This window comes from Herpailurus yagouaroundi, unplaced genomic scaffold, assembly GCF_014898765.1.
Source record: "Herpailurus yagouaroundi ecotype Mexico unplaced genomic scaffold, PumYag 139, whole genome shotgun sequence".
Taxonomy (NCBI): domain Eukaryota; kingdom Metazoa; phylum Chordata; class Mammalia; order Carnivora; family Felidae; genus Herpailurus; species Herpailurus yagouaroundi.
The window spans coordinates 81,802,717-81,815,091 of NW_024412394.1; the positions used below are offsets into that span (position 1 = coordinate 81,802,717).

Below are 12,375 nucleotides of genomic sequence, written 5' to 3' on the forward strand. Positions count from 1 at the left end.
AGAGTGGGAGAGAGCCAAAGCATAAGAGACTGTTGAGAACTGAGAGCAAACTGAGGGTTGATGGGGGGTGGGAGGGAGGAGAGGGTGGGTGATGGGTATTGAGGAGGGCACCTTTTGGGATGAGCACTGGGTGTTGTATGGAAACCAATTTGACAATAAATTTCATATATAAATAAAAAAAAATAAATAAAAAAAATAAAAGACTAGGAAAAAAAAAAAAAAAGACTTTCTCCAGTTGCCTAAATTATCAGGAGTCAGAAGACATTAAGTTGACAAGAAATTGGGCATATATTATTTTTGAGAGGCCCTATTTTAAAGATGATAATGGATCTGAGGGGATTTTATTATCCCAAAATAAATTGTTATGACAATTCAAAAAGTACTGTCACCTTATTACTTTTCTAAACTGTAAAGATTGGTCAGGGCTTGTAACAGGGCTTTATTGCTTCCTTGTCATCAAAAACACCAACAAGAAGTGACTATGGTGCATAGAGTAATGGCCTCCCAAGGACGTCTGTCTGCTAATCTCCAGAGCCTGTGCATATGTTATAGTTCATGGCCAAGGGGAATGGCAGCACATGAAATTTAGTTTGCTAATCAGCTGGATTTAAAGTAGGGAGATTATGTTGAATTATCTAGATGGGCCTTGAAGGTTGAAGAAGGGGACACAAGAGTAAGTATCATAGTGATGCCATGTGAAAAAGATTCAACTGGCCATTGCTGGCTTTGAAGATGGAAGGGGGTCATGAGCCAGGGAAAATGGCAATCTCTAAAAGGTAGAAAAGGCAAGAAAATTAGATTTTCCTCTCAAACCTCCAGAAAGGAATGCAGCCTGGCCAACATCTTTCTGTTGGCCCAGTGAGACCTGTTTTGGACTTCTGACTCCCAGGACTGTTAGATAATAAATTTTTGCTGGATGAAGTGTGTTCTAAGTTTGTGGTAATGTGGTAAAGCAGCAATAGGAAGCTAAAAGAGTGACTAATCATATTGGATGACCGACCTTGACCCTTTTTTCTTCCCCCAAAGAAGGGAAATTGGCAATCCCAAACCTTGGTCCCTACCAAATCACTACCAAACCAGTGACTTATTTCAAGGACCTGTTGGTCAATCAGTAGCGTTGGAGGAAATCTGAATCAACTTGTCTCTCCAGAAGGATCACCCGTGTTAAGATGGGCAAGGAAAACTATTTGGCACCATTTACTTGAGTCAGTTGGAAGAAAAGATGAAATTCGTAGGCTCTCTCTAGACAGCTTCTTCCCTTGGGCTCACTATACATTTCAGGTGAATCTGTGAATATCCTGAAATGGTCTACAAGTTGAGTTGCTTCTGAGGACTTTTCTGGTGAACAGATCCTTCCAGAGATCTGTGACCAGAAAGAGAAAGTTGCTAGCTATGCAGCTGTGGTGTCGCACACAATGCTGTGGTCTTGGTGTTACAGTAAAAAAAAAGCTACAACTGATGGAGCCTCTGCTATGACGTGTGTTGTCACACAGCTCACCGTGCTTTAACCCTCCCAGCCTCCCTCCTAGCTATTAATAATCCTAGCTATTAATAATCCCCCGTTTCACATGAGAAAATTGTGTTGCACAGAAGCTGACGAACTGGCCTCAGTTTTGTAGCCAGGGAACGGTGGTGCCACCTTCCTCCGCCTCTTTCTTTACATGACATCCTGCTGCTCCCCAGCCAGCTGCCTGTCCGTACCTGTTTCTTATTATTGTAAGTATTCAATGAGACTCTATGCATGAAATAGATTTTGTAAGTACTTAGGTAAAGAATTGGGGGAGAGAATAGAGAGCAGTAGATCAATTGAGACAATGTGCCTTGAAAATGATCATAAGTATGCTTTAGCAACTGACTGAACGGAGTAGAGACCAAGTCTGACCGAGATCCAAGTTCTTTTTTTCCCCCTTAAGATATTCAAGGAAGAAATATTGCTTCTGCCTGCTGTATCTTCATAGATTAAAAAAAAAAGTTAATAGTTGATCTACATCAGTGGTTCTCAACCTCAAGGTGATTTTGCCCCAAGGAACACTTGCAACGTTTGGAGACATTTTGGGTTGTCATAAAGTGGGGGTTGCACCTAGTGGGCAGAGGCTAGGGCTGCTGCTAAAATTCCTACGGGCATACGACAACCTCCCACAACAAACAATTACCTGGCACAAAATGTCACCAGTGCCACAGTCTGTGGGGCCAAGGAGAAAATGCTTACAATTAAATTCCTTACATTGTTGGTGAATTATAAGAGGCAGAAAACTGATGTTAGGTTTATATTAAAATGAAGGAGGAAATAGAGGCTCCTGGGTGGCTCAGTCAATTAAGCATCCAACTCTTGATTTTGGCTTAGGTCATGATCTGGCTCGTGGTTTGTGAGTTCGAGCCCTGCATTGGGCTCTGCGCTGACAGCATGGAGCCTGCTTGGGATTCTCTGTCTCCCTCTCCCTCTCTCTCTGCCCGCCCCCCAAATATAAATAAACTTTGAAAAAAATAATAAAATGGGTAAGGGAATAAAAAACAAGTTTCACATGTAACCCCTCTTTCTTCAGCGGCACAGAAAAGCTCCTGACGGACGCCATGCAGAGATCAGGGAAATTAGAGGAAGGTTTTGATCATTTCTGTAACTAGGTAAAAGCAGAGCAACTCCTCTCACAGACCGTCAATGTGGGATAGTAAGTGTGGGAGCGAAGGAACAGTACGAGAGGAATGCTTATTCGCGAGAAGGAGATGGGGCTCTGTTGTCTTTTGCCACTTCTCTTGCCTGCAGCGTAGGGCTGCAGTGCTGGAGAGAAGTCAGAGCGTGTACCTCCCCTGTAAAACCAGACTGTAACTAAAGAGCTCGGGAAGACTTCCTGCTGAGATGGGCAGCAGCTGAGCTCTCCAAGCCTGTGGTGGCTGAGGGTGATGGCAAACACATTGCCAGGAACGAGGTGCCTTCTTCCAGCTAACCTTAAGCAGAGCAAGGGCGGTTTGGCTCCAGGCCAACAGCCATCAAAAGGTGTGATAGTCACCTTTGCACGTATCTGGATTACAGGGTGAAGGATTCCTACGTGTACAAAGACAACATTACTATTTTGTTTTATTTTAAATTAGTTGAGTAAATAATTCCTTTGCATCAGTTTTCTGGTAAGCCCTCACATCTTCTCTGTAGGTGTCCATCTTCAGAGACTAAAATATAGTCATAGTTGTACAGGTAACTTTAGCTGCTCTGTCACCCCATCTTTATCATAAGGAACAGTCTCCCGACTTTAAGAATTCTTTAACTTAAGAAGTCCATATCTGAGCTCATGGAATATTTCTTCGTTTTATCATGACGGCTGACACTAGACAGAAAGATTCTTGTAGGTAGACTCTGTCCAAACCATCTTTTATCCACAGAACCTAAAGCCTAGCCTGACATTCCCCTAGATACGGTGACAAGAAAATGGCGAGTGGGAAGGGAACATAGAAGGGAGACCCATTTGGGGATAGAATCCTCTTGCCCAAAGGCGTTCGTAGAGCGGCACAAATCAGGAGCTTAAAATGTTAATTTGATGAACAAAACCGGTCTCTGGGAGATGGCTGCCAACTTCTACCAGAGGAGATGCCATTGATCTAAAGACTCCAGATTTTGTGTGAAGCAAGAGTACCCTGGGTTGGGAGACATGTGTACCCCTCTTCTCCTGTGCCCGGGTGAGGCTGGGGTGGCAAGGAGCTGGGGAGGAAGCTGTCAGACTTCCAGGAGATCCTTCCTGTCTCCAAGCCCACGCATGGTCCACCTACCACCACAGCCACGGCAGCAGCCACATCTGTTTTGCTCCTTCTGCTGCTTCCTATTCTCTTCCGGGTTTGTAAACGGCTTTCAAATGGGAGCAGCTATGAGTCTGTATGTGCCTTCAGCTGTTTCTAATTCTCTCCCAGGCCCACTCTCTCCCAGTAAATGACACATTGTAGAAGGTGTTTTATAGTTCCACTTGTTAATAGAGCCAGACAGTTCTGTAACAAAACCTAGCACAGCAATCAAGGTTAAAACACAAAATCATATAATAGGAGTAAGATAAATAGAATTTCATCTATAAAAGAAGGAGCTGGACCATCTAATTTTTAAAGTACCTTCCAATTCTAAAATTCTAACCTATAAAACAACATTTCCTCAAAGTCGAGGTATATGTTGTTTTGTGCTTGGGCGGTTGGAACACTCCCCTGTTAATGGAGTTAGCTTGTCTTCACAGATTCTACTATAAACAAGTGAATGAATGATAAAGGGATAATTGAATCTGCTCCTTTTCTCTGTGCCAGAGATTCAGGACTGAATGTCTATATAGGACTCCACATTGCGTTTAAATATACATTTTTTTTAATGTGATAGTGTGAGCCGGGGAGAGGGGCAGAGGGAAGAGAGATCTTAAGCAGGCTCCACAGTCAGTGTGGACCCTGACGCAGGGCTCAATCCCACATCTGGGATCCCCATCTGGGATCATGACCTGAGCCAAAATCAAGAGTTGACTGCCCAATTGACTGAGCCACCCAGGCGCCCCCTTAGTTATTTTTTTCTTTTACTTATCCTTGTGTTTAAAAGATAATAATTGTCAGTAAATAATTGCAGGCTGCACTATCAGATAAAATATTTTTCTTTAAACGTTCCTTATTAATGAGCATTTTCTTCCTTCTTTTTAGATGAGAAAAAAATTCTGAATGGGTATCAAGGCCTTAGTTTAACTCAGTTAATGAAAAATTAACCCATCATCCTTTGTTACTTTGTGATTAATGTTGGTCCATTGCCAACTAGTTGCTACTGAGTTGATCTATAAGCTCAGAGAGGATCTATTAATGAAGAAGTAACAAGCAAAATACTAAAGTGCTGTTGAACAGATATGTGTATACTGTCCACATCCCTGTTCAGGATGGGTGAGAGAGGAGGGTGTGAGAATAAGCAGTGCGTTCTCACCTTCTCAGTAAAGACAAGAAGAAATACAAACTTCTTGGAGTTTGGCTCCTTTGGCAATTATTTCCCTGCCGTTTACAGACACTGCCTGTAGTACTAGAAGATTCCCACTAGGTGGCACCATGTAATCAGGGTTCCTTTTCATCAGCAGCCTGAAGCCTGCTGGGCCTTTCTGAATCATGAAATAATTTATTGTTCTGTGTTAATTTGGACTTACAGAAAGCTTTCACCTCTCTCTACACTTCTGTGACCTTTTCTATCTTTCTACTTTCCTGTATTTTATTTTGGTTCTTGGGAATCTGGGTCAAAACCTAGGGATAGGCATAGAGTTGATGGCCACCATGGTATTGATAATCATGACAGACGACTTAGAGACACTGATAGTGACCTTTTATTGAAGACTTATGATGTATTTCTAGATATTACTTCCAAGACTCACAGAAACTCTGCAAGGTTGCCTTCGCTTTATGAACAAAGAAACTAAGGTTCAGAGAACTGAAGCAAATTTCCCAAGGATACCCAACAAGGAGGTAAAGAGGCACAGCATGAATCCAAGTTTATGTAATTGCCAAGGTATTAATGATCCTTGGGTCATTCACAAAAGTTGAATATTGGTTGCAATGAGAAAAACAGGAGTCTAGCCTTTGTGAAGTTCGTAATCCAAAAGAGGATATAAAGTAAAAATAAGGGAAATAGAGTAAATTATTTGTAATACAAATGAAAGAAATATGTATATGTATATATATGACATTTATAAGACCATAAATTTATAAGGAGTGTGAGATTGTTGGTAACACTTACTAGGTGTGGAGTCAGGAAGACGTCCTGAAGTCGATTCTTCTCTTGGAGTAGAATTTTTCTGTGGGGACAGTTCTGAAGACAAGAGTGATAAAGGCAGAAAAAAGAGCAGATATTCTTGGGTTTAGCTCTCAAACTCAGGAATCTCTATTGTTAATGGTGGGTTTCTTTTTTTCATGACACTCAGATTTGCTCTATGCCCTTGGAGGCGATATCTCAGCTAGAGCTCTATACGTAGATGAAGAGACCTAAGGAAAACGTTTTGAGGGTTAAGAAACCCAACTATTCCAGATTCTTTATCCTGTAGAACCATAGAACAGCAAGAGCCAGGAATATCATAATACTAAAATAAATGAATGTTTATTTGCTGGAGGCTGGGCATCCCACCTGGTACCTTGCATGCATCACTGAACTTAATCTTAACCCAACTCCATAAAATGTTCATTAAATTAGTATTCCCTCAGAATGTCGAGCTTAGGCAGGTTGTGTAACTCACCAAAGAGCACACAGCTAGTAAGTGATGAGGCTGAGATTTCATCCAATTTGGCAGATCAAAGAACCCAGCTTTTAACCTTTAAATACAGTGCTTCCATTTAACACGCATGCTACATGGCAGTGAGCAAATGCTCTGGCCATCGTAATACTAACTTAATTTTGATTTATAAGATTCAAAGAGCTTTCAAGGATGTTATTGGATTTGAGGCTAGCAGAAATCCAGTGAGAAAGACAGTTTAGATTTTCTTACCACTCCCTTCCCTTCCACTGTCCTTCCTGCCCCTGCTGATGGATACACATGCCTCCAACAAAGAGTTTAGAAACTTAGGTTAAGTGGCAGACACTTGAACCCAAAATTCTCATCCTTAGCCCATTGCCTTTCTCCTCCAATAGCAGCACCCCTTTATAGTAAATAATGTATTATTAGGTAAACTTTCTGCCATTGGCACTGAGAATACATTATCTCCAAGAGTTTCTGTTAAAAGTCAAACAAGCTATATAGGAAAAACTGCATGAATATCAAATAATACATAACGGTATATATTTTAAATTACTTAAAACTCCCTGCAAAGGAAGAAGAATCGGAAATGCTTTTCCAAATATTTTACATGAATGATTTTGGAGACATATGCAGTGATTTACAAAACTATTTGCAATCAACATCTGTGTTTTTTATGTGTTATAAATAGGGAGGTATGTACTTTATTAATACAAACAGAACATAGTAGAGTTTAAAGGTAAGAAAGCTGTTCAGTTACAGCCTGAGATATTACAGTAAGTTTTTATACAGTCCCAATATTTCCAATACCCTCTAAGCTGCAAAATTCTATGAACTCAAGTGAGGGAAGAGTGGTCCAAAGGAAAGGACCCTAGGGTAGTCATCAGTTGGGTGTGGAGTCAACAAAGGAAGTGTATGATGTAGTCACTACACCACTCTGGACCCCAGGCTCCTCGTCTGTAACAGGAGAACCCCAGAAGACCTCTAAGATCCCTATACTTCTAAAGAATACTTCTTAATCTGAATCATATTTTGAGATTTGTGTTATTCAGCAGAAGATCCAGAACTTTTAAGAATGGTCCAGGCTGAGAAGTAGATTGTGGACTTTCCGTTATTCTTTTAAAATTATTTTTTATTATTTATTCATTTTTATGGAGACTTTTTTTTCTTTATTGAAAAACTTAAGACTTGGGCACATCAAATAAAACCAATTTCTGGGGGAGAAAAATCAAAACCCACAACGGAAAAAAAAAAAGTTAACACTGTCTGGGCCACAGCAGAACCCAGAGGATATATTCGTTTAGTTGAAAAATTCTAGGTACTTCCTAAAAATATGGAATGCTTCATGAATTTGCATGTCTTCCTTGTGCAGAGGTGATGCTCATCTTCTTTGTGTTGTTCCAATGTTAATATATGTGCTGCCAAAGCGAGCACCCATTACTCTTTTTTACCAGTGAATTCACAGGTGGTGAAAAAACATTTTGACATGGGAAGCTCAGGTTTTATTTTCAAAGCACCCACCTGGCTGCTTCCACTGCAACAGGCAGGATGGATGTATAGTCTCAGGTCCTTTGCCATTGTTGGTAGAAAAAGTGGTCAAATGCTGTGCAAAGAGGAAATGCTAATGAACACAGATTCACTCCTCTGGTTGACAGTTCCTTTGACTCTGGCCCACAGAGAGGCCATACTGGTTTCTGATGACAGATGGCGCACTTCACCAAAAGATCATCACCACAACCTGACGGTTGGGCGGGAGGCTTACCACTTTATTCCTTCCTTTTAATGGGCTGCAGATGTTCAGTATATATGAATGTGGAATGCGTGAATATCCAAAAAGTGATTATCAAGGCATCGCATTCCTTTGGATGATAAACTTCGTTCAGCACTGAAAGAAGAAAAAGGGTAAATAGAAGAAGGGTGAGAGTGGGGGAGGGGAGAGAAATCTTGAAAAAACTTCCAATGTTTCAAGAAATGTTTGTATTCTCTTGTGGGCCACCTGTAAACTAATTTAAAAATTTGGGTTGCAAATTAGTGCACCAACGAGGTAGGCTTAGGTTTGATTCTGCAGGTAGAAGGAATTGGGTTTTTAGGACCCCTAAGCCACAGCATTGAGCTTGTATGTACCAGACCAAATTCTTGCAGACTTTCAAAGGTATAAATGCTATTCTTAGTTAGAAAAAAAAAAACCTGAAGGATTGTAAATAGAAATTAAAAACTTAGGATTTAATAAACTATGGTTCAAATGTAACACACAACTAACTCCCAGAAAGCAAGGCACAAGTATTTGGTCCCCTGGTTTGAACTGATGGTATCACAGGATGCATCTTTTTATACCTTTCAAGTAATGAATATCTTTGTGTTCATGAAATAGAAGGCGTTGGAATTTTCCTTGGCCTCCTAGCCAAGTTGGCTGCCCCTGTGTTAACCTCCCAGGTATGGTCAACTGTCTAGCTTATGTACCAGTGTCCCCGTTTTATGCTTGAATTCCTCCAAAGATGGAGAACTCACTGTCTCTCATGATGACCCACCTTGGACAGTACTTCTTATTAAATCGTTCTACTTATGTTAAAATTAAATTTGCTTACCCGAAGTTCTTTTTTTTTAATCCATCAACGAAACAATAATTCAAGAAACATTTCATAGTATCTGCTACATGTCAGGCCCTGTTAGTCCTTAGGAATAAAAAGATGAGAAAATTATAAATGATTTAGCTGATCTTCTGGGATTTATAATCCAATTGGGTGGATCTCTCCATTTTTTCCATCCTAATTCTTCTAGAAAATAGGTCATGCTCCTGTGGACAACAGTGGTACTCTACTGTAGGTACGTCAGCATCTCAGTAGAGAAAGGGGCTATAACCTGAAGGGGTCCCTAAGTGACTCTATTTACCACCACAGCCCTGTTTAAGAGTCATTGCTCTAATGCTTTTATATTCCTCCAGAAGTCCAATCTTACTCCAGCAGGATGTCAGATCAAATATCTGAAGAAAACTGTCATATTTCTTTCTTCCCTCCATCATCATTTCTTCCAGTTAAACGTGGCACAGAATTCAAACTATGATTATTTTATTCTGAAGGAATGATGGCCTCAAAAAAAGCTGTTGAGAGCAGCTCTAAAGGCAGAAGAAATCTGTGAGAAGTGAACCTGAATCCATCAGGCCAAAGCAACAGCCGAGGAAGAAGAGAGGTGACCAGCAGGGAGAAGCCTGAGCTTTGTGTGATGCCCTGTAGATGTGGTCTTTCCAGAAGAACATCGTCCACAGTGACCAACCAAAAGTGTGGGGAGCACGGAGAAGAAAAGGCAAGTGGATGCACTTAGTTCCCCATCTTCTTGTCTTCTTTCGTTCTGAGGCACAACAGATTGTTCCTTGATGGGGGTTAGAAACCAGGTAGAAGAAAGCATATTCTGTACCGTGAGCAACTTAAGATTTAGAGACAGCTACAGAGAAGCAGAGAAAGACAGAGAGAGAGGGGGGAAAGAGGAAGAAGAAGAAGAAGAAAAGACAAGCTAAGATAAAAATCATTCCCACTTATATAGCTGGAATGTTTATAATGTAAAGAGACAGCTGCATTAAAGGATTAGGCCCCACTGCCTGATTAACATCATTTGATCTTTTGCTATTGAAAAGACCCTGTGTATTTTCAAAGGCAGTGGGTTTCTTAAATAAAACCAGGAGTCTGGGTTGCAGAAAGCTGTTAAGAACAACTCTTAGTTTAGTAATCTTTTTGTCCTACCTGCTTCATAATCTTCAGTTTCCTTCTTTGTGTTCTTGGGGGAGGGGGCTGCACCTAAATCTGAAAATTGGGGCTCCAGGAAATACGATATGACAAAAATAAGCATGAAAAGTCATGATGACCTAAATCGGTCAAATCAGATTTTTCCCATGAATATCATCCTGGGGAGCTTCTTTTTCTGTTTTGTTCTGAGTTTTTTTTTTTTTTTTTTTTTTTTTTTTTTTTTATCCTTTACTCTCCATTGCCAACCATCACCACACAATTTCAGTGAGAGAGATTAGCACATCATTATACCATACCATTTTCATGTTTTACTTTCTATATTATTAATCTGCTTTTCTTTCTTCCTCCCTCCCTCCCTCCCTCCTTTCCTTCCTTCCTTCCTTCCTTCCTTCCTTCCTTCCTTCCTTCCTTCATTTTTGTAAGTTAAAAGTGAGATCGGAACTCTTAACTGAATTAGATAGAAATTGATTGTGAGGAAGTCAAAATTTTCCATTAGCCAACTTGTGGGAGGAATCAGAGCATCTCCACATCCACACTGTCATCCCAGGGTGGCCGGGCAAAGAGGTGGGAGGGCCTCTGGTCATTTGAGAGGACCAAGCAGTCGTCATAACTAGTTCAGTCTCTGTGGCCCATTCAGCTCTTGGCATAGTTGCCAAGCCAGCCAACAAAGGAACATTGTAATCCTGACAGTTTCCCAGCATTGACTGGACAGGCACAGACCACCAACCAGCTCCCTTCACTCCTACTGTTCACAAGTGAGACCATGAATGGAAAAAAAAAGTCAGTGGCAAAAATCCCACATCCTGCTAAGTTGCTGTGCAGATGCTTTTCTAGCGAGTGAGTCTCCCTCCAGGCTGGTGATGCTCATACCTGTTTCCTTTTTCTTTTTTGTTTGTTTGTGTTTAAGTATATTTAGCTGAAATGGTGATAACGTAATTCTCACTGATGCCTACCAAAAAAATTAGGTTTGACTTTTGATAAATGAGCATATGGCATGCAGTAATATGGAAAATGGGAAGTGTAACAAAAATAAAATGTCATAAATGTAAAGAAGATAAATTGAGGTAGGCTGCTGCTGAGTTAAGAAACTAGTGGTACAAGCCACTGTGAATCTTAAGCAGTTGAATTTGGAGATAGAAGAATATGGTTTTCAGGTATAAAGTGGAATCATTTTAACTCAGTTTTGAATTTTGAATATGTGCCCCAAAGTCTGCCCTTTCTGTAGACAAAGCCAAGGACGTCTCCAGCTCTGGTTTTAAAAATAGCAATCAGTGAAATAAAATTTTTTTAGAACCGTGTAAATTCAAGAGATATATATCATGTATTTATTACTGATTAAAGGTCAGGAAGTATTTTTAACAATTAGATAAAATGATCTTTTAATATGTTTCAATGGTCAATGTGGCATAATTTTATCTATTTAAATTGCCTTTTTAAAAATAAGTACAGATTCCACTCACGGGATGCCATATTTACGTACCAATTTTCAAATATTCAAACAAATGACAGTGTGCTCCATGCTGACGGTGGAGGTAGAATGAGAATATGGTGTGTAAATTGGATCCACAGATTTAGACAGCAATTTAGCAGAATCTTAGTAGTACTCTGTCCCTTTGACTCAGTTGTCCTACTTCTTAAAATATATTTATGTGTTTATATATTACATACGTATGTGAAAAATATTATACTGAAGGCAAAATAAGGCAAATACAGTATTATTCATCAAGGAGAAAATAAAAGCAAAAACAGAAAGAAACAAAGCCCCCAAACAAAATGAAAATAGAGTTACCTTGTTAACCCTAAATAAATCTACATGATAGGATACTATGTAGCTATTAAAAATTGATGTATCCAGGGGCACCTGGGTGGGTCCCTCGGTTCAGCGGCTAAGTGTCCAACTCTTGATTTTAGGTCAGGTCATGAACTCATGGTTCATGGACTAGAGCCCTGCATGAGAGTCCATGCTGACAGCAAGGAGCCTGCTTGGGTTTCTCTCTTCTTTCTCTGCCTCTCCCCTGCTTGGGCATGCTCTTTCTTTCTCTTTCTCTCTTTCTCACACTCAAAAATAAATAAGGAAACTTAAAAAAAATAAAATTGATGTACCCAAAGATTCTTAATAGTATGGGAGAATGCTTATAAATGTTAGGAGAAAAGAGAAGCTGTCATTGAGTGACTGGTTATGGTTTTAGCATAGAAAAGTACAATAAACACTAATGATCGTTGTCTTGTTGGTGGGGTTATGGTTGATTTTTCAATGTACATTTCCACATTTTCAAAATTATTGACAAAGAGCAATGCCATATTTCGGAATCATTAAAAAGTTTATTTTTAAAAAAATTTCTTCTGTTGTAAAAAGACTAATAAAAACCTCTAAATATTCAGCTAAGGGTTATTTTACTTAAAAACAATATAAATGAATCAATACCTCT

General features: G+C 39.9%; 1 long non-coding RNA gene and 1 other non-coding gene across 2 annotated transcripts; both read right to left on the bottom strand.

Moving 5' to 3' along the window:
- Positions 1-7,355: 7,355 nt before the first annotated feature.
- On the bottom strand, positions 7,356-8,883 carry LOC121029208 (uncharacterized). Its single transcript, XR_005789645.1, has 2 exons — positions 8,795-8,883; positions 7,356-8,094 (listed from the first exon to the last, which is right to left on the bottom strand). It is a non-coding gene; the product is annotated as an uncharacterized LOC121029208 (long non-coding RNA).
- On the bottom strand, positions 7,537-7,643 carry LOC121030167 (U6 spliceosomal RNA). The gene has a single exon (XR_005790097.1). It is a non-coding gene; the product is annotated as a U6 spliceosomal RNA (small nuclear RNA).
- Positions 8,884-12,375: the final 3,492 nt, after the last annotated feature.